This window comes from Melozone crissalis, unplaced genomic scaffold (genome assembly GCF_028551555.1).
Source record: "Melozone crissalis strain CALT ecotype California unplaced genomic scaffold, PUWL_Pcris_2 ptg000043l_1, whole genome shotgun sequence".
NCBI lineage: Eukaryota > Metazoa > Chordata > Aves > Passeriformes > Passerellidae > Melozone > Melozone crissalis.
The window spans coordinates 1,710,095-1,726,940 of NW_026535821.1; positions in this window are offsets into that span (position 1 = coordinate 1,710,095).

The following is a 16,846-nucleotide window of genomic DNA, read 5'->3' on the forward strand; positions in this document are numbered from 1 at the left end:
GGCAGGTCACTCTCACCTGGGGAGGCTCCACAGCTCTGCCTGGTGGCCTCCTGGTGGACTGTGCCTTCTGCACTCATCCTCTTCCCTTGCTCATCCAGCACAGCGTCTGCTCTCCCTGCTGCCTTCCCCAGTGCCCTGCTTTCTCCGTTAGCCTTGGTGGAGAGCCAGTGAATGCCCCATCCTTGGAAATATTCCAGCTCGGATGGGCTCTGAGCAACATAATGGAGTGAAAGATGCCTCTGCCCCCACCCCACAGGAGGCCCTGTGGTGTCAGCTACTGGAGTGGTCAGTGTCTCTTGTAGGATGCAATTCCCCCAGAGAGCAGAGAGAACACAAACACCACAGCTGGCAGGAACACCCTCCATGGAGATAGGAATATTCTGGATCAACAGGCTCAGGCTGCTGACTTTTGCCCCCTTGTAGATGGACACAAGTGTCTGAAGTTACTGAGAGCCAGGAGGCCCCACAGTGTCTCTGAGTCCCCTTGGTTCCCTGAGATCACACAGTGTCCCAGTGTCCCTTTGGTTCCATGAGGCCCCACAATGTCACAAGAATCCCGGGACACAACAAGGTTCTGGGGGATCCCAATGGATCGTTGGTTCCAACTGGCCTCACTGAGTCACAAGGGCCTCTGGACTCCTTGAGACTCCACAGTGCTACCATGTCCCTTTGGTTCCACAAGCGACAGCTTCACAATGGTTCCTGAGCATCTTTAGGCACCAGTGTCTCAGAGCATCCCCTCAGTTCCATGAACTCCACAGTGCCACAATGTCCCCTTTGTTCCATTTAGTTCTGCAGTGTCACAAGGATTCCTGGAAAGAATGAGGCCCTGAGGTATCACAATGGATGGTTCCATGAAGTCCCAGAGTTTCACAGTCTCCTCTTGCTTCCATGGATTCTACAAGACCCTGGAGTGTCACAGGGCCCCTACAGTCCCATGAGTCTTCACAGTGTGACAATGTCCCCAGGAGACACTGCAGTGTGACAATGTCCCCAGGAGGCAGTGCAGTGTCACAGAGGAGCAGCACTGGAGTGGGCACAGCACCAGGGGAGGTTTGGCAGTGTTTCCATGTCTGTGACACCACAGTGGTGGCAACACCAACGTTCCCATCTCTAAGATAACACAGATGTTCAAGACCGAGCATTCCCCTGTCAGTGACACCCCAGTGGTGGCAACCTCAAAGTTCCCCTGTCTGTGACATGACAGAAGTGGCAATACCAATGTGCCCCTGTCTATGACACCAAAGCAATTGCAAGCCCAGTGTTCCCCTCTCTGTGACACCACAGAGGTGGCACCCGCAGCGTTCTCCTCTTTATGACAGCACCACAGTGGCAACTCCAACATTGCCCTCTCAGTGACACTGCAGGGGTGGCAGCCCCAAATGCTCCCCTGTGACACCACAGCAGTGACTCCCCCAACATTCCCCTCTCTGTGATACCACTGAGTTGGCAGTTCCAGCATTGACTTCTGTAGGACACCACAGGGGCAGCAGCCCCAAGATTACCCTGTCTTTGAGCCCACAAGGATGGCAGCCCCAACATTCCTCTCTCTATGATACCACAACAGTGGGAGCCCCAGAATTCCCCTGTCTGTGGAACCCTAGCAGTGTCAGCCCCAACATTTCCCTCTCTGTGACATCATAGTTGTGGCAGCCCCAAGTCCCCCTCTCTGTGACCCCAGAGCAGTGGAAGGCCCAGAGTTCCCTGTCTGGTGACCCTGCAGCTTTGGCAGCCCCAACATTCTCCTCTCTATGACTCCACAGCAGAGGCAGCCCCCAGCCCCCAGCATTCTCATGTGTATGACACCATTGTGGTGGCAGCCACAACGTTCCTCTCTCTGTGACACCTCAGTTGTGGCAGCCTCAGTTGTCCCTTCTATGACACTACAGCAGCAGCCACGCCAACATTCCCCTCTCCATGACACCTGAGTTGTGGCAGCCCCAGTGTTCCCCTCTCTGTGACACCACAGCTGTGGCAGTCCCGTTGTCCCAGTTTCTGTGACACCACAGCGGTTGCTGCCCGAACGTTCCCCTCTCTGTGACACTGCAGCTGTGGCAGCAGAACTAAAACAGAAGCAGCAGCCGTGGAAGAACAGGGGAGCAGGGGAGGAGCAGAGAAGGAGCAGTGGAACAGTGGTAGATGAGCAGTGTTGGAGCAGCAGTGGAGCAGTGGTGGAGGAGCTGAGGAACCGTGCTGAAACTGCACCACACAGCTTTTGAACAGCAGTGGAGTGAGCATGGAAAAGGCGGAACAGTGGTGGCACAGGAACTACAGCCATGAAACTGTGGTGGCACAGGAGCTACAGCCATGGAACAGTGGTGGCACAGGAACTGCAGCCATTGAACAGTGGTGGCATAGGAACTGCAGCCATGGAACAGTGGTGGCACAGGAGCTACAGCCATGGAACAGTGGTGACACAGCCCCACAGCTGTGGAGCGGTGCCTGAGATGCCAAAGCTGTGGGACACAGAGCGGCTCCCAGCGCTGTGTCCTGCAGGAGCCGGTCCCGCACACATCAGAGCGATGCCCCTCAGGCTGAGCCAGAGCTGGGGACACAGGCAGGAATTGCTGCTGGGCTGTGGAAGGCGTGGATCGAGTGCAATTAATGGTGACCTGGGCATTTGATCCTGCTCATTGTGGCTGCTTTTGTGCAGTCGGGGCCTTTCCAGTTCATCTGAAGTCATGAGTCATGAACTCAGGAGAAACTTGGGACATAAGGAATCAAAGTGCCTTCTGTCCTGCTGTCTTGGTTTGAAAGACAGGTGCCTGCTAAGGAAGGCAGGAGCCTCCCATGAAATGGAGAATGTGAACCCTCCCCCTCTGAATTGCTATAATTTTAAATTAAGGGGCTCTCAGGCAAAAAATAAAAAGTATAGGAGCCAGAAATAACAGTTATTTAATAGGGAAGAAAATAAAAGGATAAAATCAACAATGCAGTACAATCAAACAACACTGACAGAGTCAGAACACAACCTGAAACCCTGTTGGTCAGCCTGTTGGTAGCAATCCAATTGGAAATGTGGCTGCAGTCCTCCTGGAGTGGCAGGTGTGGTTCTGTTGGTGCAGGGGCTCCCGTAGAAAAAGGTGTAGTCTTTCTCTGAGGATCCAGTGGAGGAACAAGCAGCTGCTATTCCACTGGGAAATCCAGTGGAGAAGTTGTGCTGCTATTCCAGAATCTCCAGATTCTATCCAGTTAGGAATGCTTGGCTCTTCCCTCTGGGCGGAGAATCTCCCAATGGGATGCTGTAATTCTTATCAGCCATGCAGTGACATTCAATAGGCTGTTATCAGCAGATGCCTTCACCCCTGGAGGGAGGAGTGGTTGTGGAAGAGATAAGGAAAACTGCCATACAGATGGCAAATAAAATCCATTTTGCCTTGCAATCTGGGACACCTGCAGAGGAAGACATCTTGGTAGAAGTTGAATGATTTCTGATTTGGGAACCAAAGTGGGTCAATTATTGGCCTGTGGTTTGTTCTCATCCAGAAAGATGTTCCAAAGTACTGCAATTTGGAAATAAAACCAGGAACGTGCTTCTTCATCTGGATATTGCATATGGACTATAGAGCTATTTGTGGTCAATATGATAAGAAAACAACTGGAAATCTTTTCTTGATTTCACTCTTTCTTCCAGTCTCTGGGATTAGGCCTCCAACACTCCCTGCGGGTCTTCTTTCCATAATCTGCTCCTCCGGAGTTGGGATGTGACAAATCAGCAGTGGGAAGAGGGAGGACAATGGACCATTACAACTGCAAACTCTGGTTTTGGTAGTCTTTGGATTTCCAGTGCTTAGAAACTGTCATGTTTTCAACTGTCTGAACAAATCCCACATTTGTCACTTTTTCCATGGCAGAAAACCTTCCTTTGGCCTTATTTAGGAACCGACCCTGGGAAACACCTCAGTGCAGATGCTTTTTTGTTGGTTTTGCTAAGAGATGACAAGAAAATGAGCACACAGGGCACGGATGAGAGAAAGGGAAGAAACAGTTCCTTTCTTTTCTCTTCCTTGTGGAAACTCTCCTCTAGAGGTTGTGCTCCAGCCAGAGACTTCCCGGGCCAAGGGCTGAGGGAAGCAATTCAGCTGAGGCAGTTGAGGCATCTCCTCCCTGGTCTGTAGCCCTAGGGCTGAGAGGGGACACGGGTGCTCCCCTTGCAGCCCTTGCAGCCCCTGGAATGGGGGAATTCCTCCTGCCTCTGCCAGGTGCTCCTGGTCCTGGCGTTAGCCCTGGCCTGGCTGCTCCTGCTCTGAGCTCCCTGCCATGGTCATTGCTGGTGCTGGAGGGCAGGAGGGAGGGATTCAGTGCAAACCTTGGAGGTGCCAGTGGGCTCAGAGATGGCTGGAGGTGACAGTGACAGAGTGACGGGAGGTACAGATGGACACAGGGACAAGACAACACCCCAAAGAAAACCTCTTGGAAACTTGGGGGACTTTGAGTGTAAAATACACACGAACACAGACACATAGACACAGAATACTGCAAAGCATTTCCCAGCTGTCTTAGGTTGGACAGTGGGGGTGTATTCTATTCCTATCTGATGGGGCAGTTATCTTATGTTAATTGGGCAGTTTTCTTTATCTCTTTCACAACCCATCCTCCCTCCCAGGAGATATCTTTTGTTAATGGGCCATTGAGTGCCACTGCATGACTGATAAAATTCCATCATCCCACTGTAAGAAGCTCTGCCCAGAGGGAGGAGCCAAGCATTCCTACCTGGATATAATCAGAGGGCTGGAAGACCAGAGTCAGCCTTTTCCACTGGATTGCCAGAGGAAGACCAGGCCAAACACCACCACCACTGGATCTTCAGAGGAAAACCCCACTGTTCTACAGGATCCCTGCCACTGCCACTGTGACCCACAGGGTGTCAGGTCATATTCTGAATCTGTCAGTGTTTTTTCTTTGAACTATTGTGTTTATATTTTAATTTTCCTGCTAAATAGCTGTTATGCCTATTCCCATATCTGTTTCCTTAGAGCCCCATAATTTCAAAATTATAACAGTTCGGAAGGAGGTTGTTTACATTTTCCATTTGAAGGGAGGCTCTTGCCTTCCTTAGCAGACACCTGTCTATTCAAACCGAGACAATGCCCCAGGACACCCAGGCGGGTGAGGAGGAAGTCAGTGCCCCTTTTCCCCTTTCTCCTGCTCCATCTCCCAGCCCAGCACAGCCCCCAGCTGCAGGACAACCTCACTGCCGATGCCGTCCTGCCGGGGAAGCACTGGGGAGACCTCCTTCCCCTTCCCTCTGTCACAGAGGCAAATCTCATCCTCTCTTTGTCCTTCCTGCCCCAGACAAGGAGCTGAGGATGGAAACCAGGGTGGACAAATCCCCACAGCAGAACCTCGTGGAAGAGGCTGTTTTGCTCAGCTCCATGGCACAAGAATCCAATGGAGAGGAAAAGCCCTGGAGATCCCACAGGAAGAGGGGCTGCAAACCCAGCCCAGTGTGCTCTGAGGAGGAAAGACCCACCCTGGGCCAGGAAGGTGGATGGAACTTCAGCCAGAGCTCGGAGCTGGTGGTGCGTGAGCAGCTTCACAATGGGGAGAATCCCTACAAGTGCTTGGAGTGTGGGAAGAGCTTCAGGCAGAGCAGCACCCTGATCCGCCACCAGGTGATCCACACCGGGCAATGGCCCTACAAGTGTGAGGAATGTGGGAAGGGCTTCAGCTGCAGCTCAGAACTCATCAGGAACCAACGCATCCACACTGGGGAGAGGCCCTACGAGTGTTCCCATTGTGGGAAGAGGTTTCGGATCAGCTCCCATCTCCTCCTGCATGAGTGGATTCACACTGAGGAGAGGCCCTTCCACTTCCCTGAGTGCAGGGAGGGATTCCAACGCAACTCCCACCTCAGCGTCCACCAGCGCACCCACACCGGGGAGAGGCCCTACAAGTGTCCCCAATGTGGGAAGAGCTCCTCAAACAGCTCTACCTTGTCCTGACACCAACGGAGGCACCGGTAAGGGAAGCCCTGTGCGTGCTCCAACTGCAGGAGGAGCTTTGTGGGCTGGCGCAGCTTCATCCCCCATGGGAGGACCCACATTGGTCAGAACACTGGTGACCCACATTCCCAGTGATCCATGTTGGGACAACACCTGACTGGTTATCCTTTTGGCCCTAATTTTCTTCTGATTTGTCTTTATCACCTAAAAACACCTGAAATAGGACTAAAATGAAAGTAATTGATCAAGGATGTCTGAAGTCCCACCATTTAACAGGTACTTGAGGTGGAATTTATGGTTTGAGAACATTTGTTCTGTAGGATTTGTGGGTTCTTGGGGGATTTCAGCAAGTGTTCTGAGACAGAGTAAAGATCCATTCTGAATTAGGTGAAGTGTCTAAGAAAGGTGAAAAGTCTGTGAGGCCAAAGCTGAAGGAAAAGCTCGCATGCCGAGACAGCAAGGAGACAGCAAGGAGACAGAGAAAGAAAAACAGAAAGACCACAAGGTCGATTTGCCCCCGACTTAGAAATTCCTTTGATAAAGAAGAACTGGTGCTAAATGTCACGCAGAATGAATATGTATGAACTTATTGTGAAACTGTATGCATATGCATTTGGAAGGGGGATAAAAGAAGACCCGAGGTCTTCAGAGGTACGCATGCCTTTTTGGGGGACTTGTGTCCGGCACACGTCGTAATAAAAGCATACCGGGCTTTACAACTTTTACAAAGTTGTGAGGTTTCTTCTTTTCTCCACAAAACAGTTCTCCATATCTTTGCACTACAGAATTCCAGATAGATTGGTCTGTCACCTCAAAATGATTCAACCCCATTGAAAACACCTCAATTTTACCCCAAAATTGACCAATCCATGTCAAAATGCCTTATTCCCATCTAGGAAAAATTCAGTCCCATGACAAATCTACTGGATTCCACAGTGTCCAGGGTGAGAGGGGGTTGGAAGGAGATTGGGAGAAGTGGCATCCAAATTTGAGGGTGTGGGATTGGAATTGTGTGGGGCTGGGTGTGTGGCCTGTATTTTGATAGTAAATAAAACTTCCAGAATGACTGATTTCTGTCCCATTCATTTTTTGTCAGTTCCAGTTTGTTTTTCAGAGTGCCACCTCCGCAGCTGTTTGTGTTTGTGCCCTTCTTTCTCTCCTGCCTTTCTTTGCCTGCTCTGTTTCTCTCTCAGTGTCTCTCTTGACCCAGGGCAGCTCCCACCAAAGACCCTGCCCTGATATATTTCCCACTCCCGGAGCTACAACAACCAGAGGTGAAGCTATGAAGGCTGGCAGTGAAATGTCACTGTAAGATCGTGCTCCACTTGGCCTTTGGCTCCTTCTTAAGAACTTTGCCTTCCAGGGCAGGAACATCTTTTCCTGCCTGGGAACTGGAATTCCAGCCCCTGGCAGTGTGTGCCATGGATCCCAGAGGGGCATTCCCGAGGCTCCCAGGGTGCTGCTCCTGCTGTGCCTCCCAAGGAGCTCTGCAGGACTGTAGAAGTCCATCCGAAAATCCTTCATTTTTTGCCTCACAATTGTCATGAGAAAAAGACCACTGAAGCGTTAAAAACTGTTGAGCCAGTTGGGAAAGAAAGTCTTATGCTTATTTCGTGTGTTCACACGTGGTGTTTGCAGAACATGCCATGCTGTACTCAAAGGGGGCATGCTGCCCTTTTTTGAACAATGGAACTGGACTTTCTTCCAATCTCCTGACTTGGCTGGACTGAGCTCTGGGGTGGCTCCCCCCCTCCATGAGAAGACCCCTCTTGCCTGTCTTCAACCACCGTGACGGACCAACAGAGATGCGAATCCCCTCATCAAGGAACCAAGAACCCCTCTGGCGCCCTACTGGCACCCCCATGGCCCCGCCCCCGGCAACCTCCTTCCAGAGACTGGGACTATACCCCCTCCCAACTCAGGGAGGGGGGAAAACCTGCCCAGAGTAAAACATACCTGTGAGCATTCGGCCATGAAAACAATGGAACAGTCTCACCCCCTCCTCCTGGTCCTATTCTTCTCCCCTCCATGGAAACCTAATTTTGGCCACCCTTCCTCCAACCAAGAACAGTATATCTTGGGGTTCAGTTTGACTGCCTCTCTGAGATCTCCCCAAGACGTGTATCAGCAAGTTTTGGCGGCGGGACCCCGAAGACATCACATTTTGGTAGCTATACCCCATTCCCTAACCTTCTTTCCTCTCTTTTTCCCTTGTCCTACCCTTCTCTTCCCCGGATCCCCTAACCAAACGCATATTTAGCTGTGGTTATTGTCAATAAAATTGCATCTTGTTGATTTGTTACTGCAAAACCCCTGTTCCTTTGTTGGTTATTTTTGCACCCAAAAATCATTCGTCACCCATTCATTTCGGGGGAATAAATCCCCTGGAAAGGGGTGATCCCTTAGCAATTGCCACTGCCCCTGACCAAATCCTAGAAAGTGTACAAAAGACTGCATGTTTGCAAATGATTCATGAGAAAAAATTAATTCCTGGTTTTGAATCCCCAATGCAATTGCCTGTGAAGCCTGAAATTCTGACCCCTTTAATTCGTGGGCTTCCAGAAACATTGAAATCAACAGCATTCACTATTCAAAAAACAGTTATGGCTCTAAGCCCAATAGATAGATTAGAAAGACTTCTTAACAACTCCACTCATCAGTCTGAGTCCACTGACACTGCACCTTCGCCCTATACACCAACACAGACCCCCACAACACCATCTGACACATCTAGCAGCAGCCGCAAGACTTGGACATGGGGTGAGGTAGCAGTTGATTTAATAAACTATTGTAGACAGTATGGGCCTGTAAAAACCCTGGAAGAAAAATCAGAAAAAACAAAAGGTGTCCGGTTTATGGGAACCCCTAACACTGAAAACACAGAACCAGGAAAACAGATTTCCAACAGACAATACTGGTGGATGCTGGGAATAAAGAAAGGGGTTCCCCGGGACATAATGGATGGTTTACCACTTGAAAAATTGCAGAAAATCATAACTAACTGGAATTTCAGAAGAACAAATACCCAGCCAAGTGCCCCGATCCCCCTCCCTCACCAGAAACTAACAAATACTCCTACCAATACACAGTTCAGTACACACAGTACATCACAGTCTTTCACACAGAACACAGGCAATGAGCCAAAGTTAACCCTTCCCCAATTTCTCCCTCGGAACCTGGGCAGTGAGGCTGCGTCTCAGCCTCTCCCTCAGAACACAGCCAGTGAGCCAAGATTAACTCTTTCTCAGCTTCTTTCACAGAACTTGGACAGTGAAACCCTGGCTGCGTGTCTCCTGAAAAGCACCAGCAGTGAGCCAGAAGTAACTCTTTCGCAACTTCTTTCACAGAGCCTAAGCAACATAACTGCCCACCCGCCCGTGCCCCAAAACACAAACAGTGAATCTTCACCAACAGAGCTTTCGAGAAACTAGTATCTCCACCGCTTACAGGTGAGCGAAGGGGTGGAAGTTGGGTTTACTTACGAATGCTCACAAAAAATAAATCAGGAGACATGTTAATTACAGCAATCACGGGCCCTAAAAAAGTTCTGGTAGCCTACATTGTTGATACGGGAGCCCAGATTTCTGCACTAAGACATAGAGATGCGCAGAAGTGTGGAGTTGTTCCAACAAAAAGGCAATGCTGCATTCTTAATGCTTTAGGAACCATAGAACCCATGAATGTTGCTTTAGTCAAAGTAACACTCCCTGGAGAAGAAAATCAATTGGTTGTCAAAATGGTAATTGGGGACATACCAAATAATCTGCTAGAGATGGATGTCCTCTCAGGAAGGCAGTGGGAAGACACCGAGGGTTTCCTGTGGTCTTTTGGCACTCCGCCACTTAACATTAAACTGCTTCAGACCGCACCCGCACTGCCTTACAGTAAAACAATCAATGTGAAACAGTATCTCTTGCCTTCTGGAGCTAGAGAAGGCATCAAACCAGTTATTCAGGAATTGCGTGATCAAGGAATAATTATTAACACACGCTCCCCATACAATTCACCCGTGTGGCCAGTCCAAAAGCCTAACGGGAAGTGGAGGCTTACGGTCGACTACTGTAGGCTGAATGCCAACACTGACCCTCTGACTGCAGCAGTGCCAAATTTAGCTGAACTGATAACATCAATACAAGAAAAGGCTCACACAATCATGGCAACCATAGATGTCAAAGACATGTTCTTCATGATACCTATACAGCCAGAGGACATGGATCGCTTTGCATTCACATGGGAGGGACAGCAGTACACATTCACTAGACTCCCTCAGGGATACAAACACTCTCCAACACTAGCACACCATGCTTTAGCTAAGGATTAGAAAAAATACCTAAACCTGACACTGTAGCTGTGTACCAATACATTGATGACATTTTGGTGGGAGGAGAGGAAATTAAAGAGGTGGGGGATCTCCAGCAGAATATAATCTCTCATCTGGAGAGCCTTGATTTAAAGATTCCCTCAGAGAAAATTCAAAAGCCTTCTCAGGAAGTAAAATTCCTGGGAATTTGGTGGCGATCTGGCAGCACATGCATCCCACCTGACACTTTAACTTCTCTAGAGCAGATGAAAATGCCTGAAAACAAAAAAGACCTCCAGCAAGCCTTAGGACTGTTAGTATTCTGGAGGAAACACATCCCAGATTTCTCAATCATTGCTAGGCCCCTTTACAATTTACTGAGAAAAGGAGTCAAATGGGATTGGACTCCTTCTCAGCAGGAAGCACTGCAATTACTGATTTTTGAAGCCACTGCACATCAGGCATTGGGGCCCATTCACCCTAAAGACCCTTTCCAAGTGGAATGGGGATTTGCCTCCTCAGGGCTATCAATACACATCTGGCAGCGAGGTCCTGAGGGTCCAACAAGGCCTGTCAGCTTCTTTTCCCGTGGTTTTAAAGATGCTGAGAAGAGATACACTACCTGGGAAAAGGGATTGTTTGTTGTTAGCTCAGCTCTCATTGAAGTGGAGAAAATCACAAGGCAGCAAGCTATCATCTTGAGAGGTCCCTTCAAGGTAATTAAAGCTGGTACAAATGGGACCCCTCCACCTGACGGCATAGCCCAAAAGTCGTCAATCAGGAAATGGGATGCTCAAATAGAGTATTACTGCAATAGCTTTTCTGTCACAGAAGGTGCTGCAAAATTCTTGGCAATACAAGACACTGAGAGCCTGGATAGTAGCCAAGACAAACCTGCTTCTGTAATAAAAATAGCACCACCATTCTCACCTGAAATAGCAGCAAACTGTTGGTTTACAGATGCTTCCTCAAAGCAGGAAGGAAAAATTTGGAAATATAAGGTGGCTGCCTTACATATTTCATCTGGTGAAAAGATTATCACAGAAGGGGACGGCAGCACTCAGGTAGGAGAACTCATAGCCCTCTGGAGTGTTTTCCAGCGTGAGGCACAAAACACTTCTCCTGTTTACATCTATGCTGATTCATATGTGGTATACAAAGGCTGAACTGAGTGGCTCCCTTTCTGGCAACAGAATGGCTGGGAAGTTAACAGAATCCCAGTGTGGCAGAAAGATAAGTGGAAAGAAATCCTAGAAATCACCAGTAAAGGAAACTTTCTGGTTGGTTGGGTAGCTTCTCACCAAACTGATGGGAATCAAGCAGGTGAATGGAACAACAGAGTTGATGAACTAGCAAGGCTTAGCCCCCTGAAAAAAGAAACTATTTCAGAGGATTGGAATCAACTGTTAGAATGGTTACACGTAAAAAGGCAGCACACAGGGGCCAAAGATCTGTATCAGGAAGCACACGCCCGCGGCTGGCCAGTCACCAGGGAAATGTGTAAAACATGCATATCGGCCTGCGAACAGTGCCGCAAGCGACTGGAAAGGCATCCTTTAGAGGATGATCCTCTGCATTTGAGGAAAGGTAAAGGCTTGTGGGATGCGTGGCAGGTAGATTATATTGGTCCTTTTAAGAAATCAGGAGGTAAACATTTTGTGTTAGTAGGAGTGGAAATTGTATCTGGGTTGGTACGAGCTGATGCTTTTAAAAGGGCCACAGGTGAAAATACAGTTAAAGCTTTGCAGGGATGGTTTGGAACTTTTCCAAAGCCACAAGAAATTCAGTCTGACAACGGGTCTCACTTTACTGCCAAGGTGGTTCAGGATTGGGCCAGAGCCGAAGGCATAAAGTGGACCTTTCATACTCCTTACTACCCTCAGGCTAACGGAATCGTGGAAAGGACAAATGGCCTTTTAAAGTGGTTCCTTAAGCCCCAGAAAGCAAGCTGGGACTGTTGGCTGTGGGAGGCTGTTAAAGGGCTAAATAGCAGGTGGGGAGTGAACGGCTGCCCCAAAGTCACTGCTTTTTACCCCACACCTCCAAGCATCATCCCTTCACTGGAAGGTCCCGACGATGCAAACAATCCATCACATTACCCTGGACAACCTGTCTTAGTGGACCTCCCCACGGTGGGCGAGGTACCACTTGTGCTGAAAACCCCTCTGAATAAATATGCATGGGTAGCCTCTGACGCTCTTGGAAAAGAGCACCGCATACACACACGCTGGATAATCCCCTCATTTTAAACTCCTTTCTGCCTGTCAGTGGCCGGATTTTTTGTTGTTCTTGCTTTTACAGGTGAACCCCGAGGGACATGAGAATCGTCTGAAAACATGATAACCTTGCTAATACTTTTCTGCATTTTACCGCAATTTCATGGACAACCCCCTGGTGAGCAGCTGTGGCCTGAAGCCATCGTTCAGCACACCAGTGTCCTTGGAACCTATCCCAAGGGCCGTTACCCGAGCCTGGCAACCCTAGTGCAGCATGACTCCAAGGTGTACCACCCGAATGAGTGGAGGTGGGATCAGAATGAGTTGATGAGAACCCTGACGGGAACGGTTGGTGAGTCAATTACGGTAACATGCAGAAAGGTGGAAGGAACCCTCCATGAAAAGGCCACCTCCATCATAGTTGCTGGAAATTTTATGGAAGCAGGTGGAAGGAATCATCTGGACATCCCCTCAGCAAAATTGTGTCCCACAAAGAAATGGGGGTGTTCCAAAAAAGAAAGTCCCCTTACTTTGTGTTGCCACCAGGAACATGTTGGTAGTTATGTTTCTAGTACCAAAACCACCAATGTTGCAATTACAAAAGATTGTAATGATGAATCACTTGATTGCTGGTACAGTTTTGCTTTGATCAAACCCACTTATGTGACATGTCGTTGGGAGAATGGCACAGCTAATCCATTAGGACTAAGAGGCTTGGTTTACACATTCAAGATAAACACTGTACCAAAACCCACACCGAGTGCTGTAATTACACTCTCTCAGACCCAAAGTGTGAACCTTTTTTCTAACGTCACACCCCAATTGGCAGAGGTAGCAGGGAACTCCTTCGAGTGGCCCTGGTCTTAAGCCTTCCTGCAATGTACCGGATCTATGGGAGATGTCACGGGTCTAACTTGCTAACAGTAGTCACACATGAGGATAAGTTGTACACCAGACAAGAATGGGAGAAACACAAAACCTGGCAGCTTCAAGGAGTAGTAGGTGAACTAATTAGTGTTGGGTGTCGAATGGTTAATGGGTCTAATTACAGCAAAGCAATGTCAATCAGTGCTTCCACAGATCGGGAAAACGAACAGAAGCAAATCTGTACGCACCCAAGCGTAAGAGGATTGCTGGCACAGCTTCACATTAACCGACACTACAGAGGTAATTTGTCTCTGGGCCAAGGATACTCAAGGCCTTTCTTTTAAATTTGTAATAAATGCTGAAACTACTGTTACCACTGTTACCACTGTTACCACTTCACCCATACCACCAGTCATACTCATCCCAATAATTTTTGAGATTGGGCCTTATGTGATCAGGAAAACTGGCCAACAACAAATATTGTTCAATCCGGCATGGTCTCTCAAACAGGCAAAATTGCTAATGCAGAACAATGTTTCAGATATTCAGCCAGCCTGTTCTCTGTTCCTGCAAACCTCTTTTGAAGGCTGGACCACTTGACTTCGGAAATGAAGCTCCTTTAAAACTAGAACACCAAGGGATGTGACCGGTGTTGTGGGTACAGGATTGGGAATTCTGAATAGCATGTATTCTGAAGTACTAATGAACAAATTGGCTACTACAACTAGAGACCTGACCAGATTGCAGCAACCACTGAGGTCATCTCTGTCAGCCTTAGGGATGCACCAGTGGCTGCTGTCAAACATTTTGCCAAATTGGGAAAGAGTGAATGTGAATGATCACAAATTGGTAATTGATGCACTTAGTGCCACACAGAACAATGTTTCCTTAGCCCTCAGCTGTATCCAGGCACAATTGTGGATGCAATCGGTCTCTGCTGCAATTATAAGAGAGGGTGAGGAAGGCACCTTCCCCACAGAAATTCGGAAGATAATCTGGGACAGTGCCACTGAATTTGAAAGAGAATTCCAATCCTGGTGGAACCTGGTGAACTTTACCTATAACCCCATTTCAAACACAGCCACTGCTTTTGTCTTAACCATACGCAATGCCTCTGTACATTTGGTCTTCCCTGTTATTGTATTAGGATTAAACCATGACGGAGCTGTTCTCTATCCTACTGAACATAGGGGATGGGCCCATCAGGTCGATGACAAATGGCAAACTGTTAATCTGGAAACTTGTATTGTCCGAGAACAGCAAGGGTTTATCTGCGAAAGCAATGCAATTGTAGCTCAGGATATCTGTTTGGACACAGAGCAAAACATCTGTCATTTTGAGATTCGTCCACATGAGGATACCCAGACAGTTCTTATATACATAGGCAATGGCTGTGCATGCTTTAGAACGACATGTGATTCTGTTTTTGTAGAAGATGTTGTGGTAGATACAAAGAATCATTCAAACTTTTGTGCTTGTAACTTTACTAAGATAGTAGGATGTGATTTCTCTTACGAAGCTCCAGTTACTTCTCACCACCTGTTGCAATCCAACTACACACTGATCCAGAAGCTGATGCCCACTCCTATCGGAATGAACCTCACCCTCGTGAGACAACTGCTACTCCATTGGGACCTGGTTGACATCCTCGAGAAAATCAAGGAGAACAGACAGAAGACTCTGGTGACTGTTCATCACAACGTGAGACAAATACACCGGGTTATGGAGAGGGTAAAGCAGGATGCTGAGCATAGGTGGTGGGATACTCTCTTTGGGTGGTCATCTACTGCCACAGGTATTCTGAACAGTGTGTGCCATCCAATTGTTGTTCTTTTGATCCTAGTTACGCTTGGCTTTGGCAACTTGTCAGCAGCTCTATTCATTCTGAATTGGAACATGATGAAAAAGCTTAAGAGACTGTCAACTGTAGTCAATGCACACCGCTTAACTGATGTACTCTATACAAGAGATGTCCCCAAAACACTTGATACGAAACAGTTATGAATTAAGCATATGTGCTTTAGAGAAACTTCTTAATTATAAAGTATGATTTACAGAAAGTTACTTTAATTTTTAGAAAATAATTTTAAAAGACAATGATTATACTGTGATTTGCTTATTGTTTTGATTATTTGTGATTTGTTTTAATCATTTTTGAAATTGTTAAACAAATGATATTGCTTTAATTGATTAATGATTTTGAAATTGGTAAAATTAATCATAATTTTTTGAAATTGTTATAACAAATAACCACGTGTGAAATTGTTATGATGATCAATATTAATTATGTTTATGTTTATTGGTTCCCCCTTTCCCTCTTTCTTTCTTTTCCTTCTCTTCCCCTTTTATCCCCTCTCTCCTGTCACCCCTATTTTCCGGGGTTATGCTACCGACGTGCAACGAGTTTCAAAGACACTCTAGAGCACTGCTGATGAAGATTCCTCAAGACAATCGTGAGTCACGGGGTCGTGTGGAAGTCCATCCGAAAATCCTTCATTTTTTGCCTCACAATTGTCATGAGAAAAAGACCACTGAAGCGTTAAAAACTGTTGAGCCAATTGGGAAAGAAAGTCTCATGCTTATTTCGTGTGTTCACACGTGGTGTTTGCAGAACATGCCATGCTGTACTCAAAGGGGGCATGCTGCCCTTTTTCTGAACAATTGGACTGGACTTCCAAACTCCAGGCCTGGTTGCACTGAGCTCTGGGGTGGCTCCCCCCCCCTCCATGAGAAGACCCCTCTTGCCTGTCTTCAACCACCGTGACGGACCAACAGAGATGCGAATCCCCTCATCAAGGAACCAAGAACCCCTCTGGCGCCCTACTGGCACCCCCATGGCACCCCCATGGCACCCCTCCTGGCAACCTCCTTCCAGAGACTGGGACTATACCCCCTCCCAACTCAGGGAGGGGGGAAAACCTGCCCAGAGTAAAACATACCTGTGAGCATTCGGCCATGAAAACAATGGAAAAGTCTCACCCCCTCCTCCTGTTCCTATTCTTCTCCCCTCCATGGAAACTTAATTTTGGCCACCCTTCCCCCAACCAAGAACAGTATATCTTGGGGTTCGGTTCGACTGCCTCTCTGAGATCTCCCCAAGACGTGTACCAGCAAGTTTCGGCGGCGGGACCCCGAAGACATCACGTTTTGGTAGCTATACCCCATTCCCTAACCTTCTTTCCTCCCTTTTTCCCTTGTCCTACCCTTCTCTTCCCCGGATCCCCTAACCAAATGCATATTTAGCTGTGGTTATTGTCAATAAAATTGCATCTTGTTGATTTGTTACTGCAAAACCCCTGTGCCTTTGTTGGTTATTTTTGCACCCAAAAATCATTCGTCACCCGTTCATTTCGGGCGGACCTTCACAAGGGCCAGCAGACAAGGTCCAGCAGCTCTGTTGGTTCTGCAGTGCCACAAGGGCTCCTGGTTCCATGAGTTTCCCTACTGCCAACAGCGGTTCCTTGGTTCCCATGATGCCCTGCTGTGTCACCATGGATATTTGGTGCCATGAAGTTCTT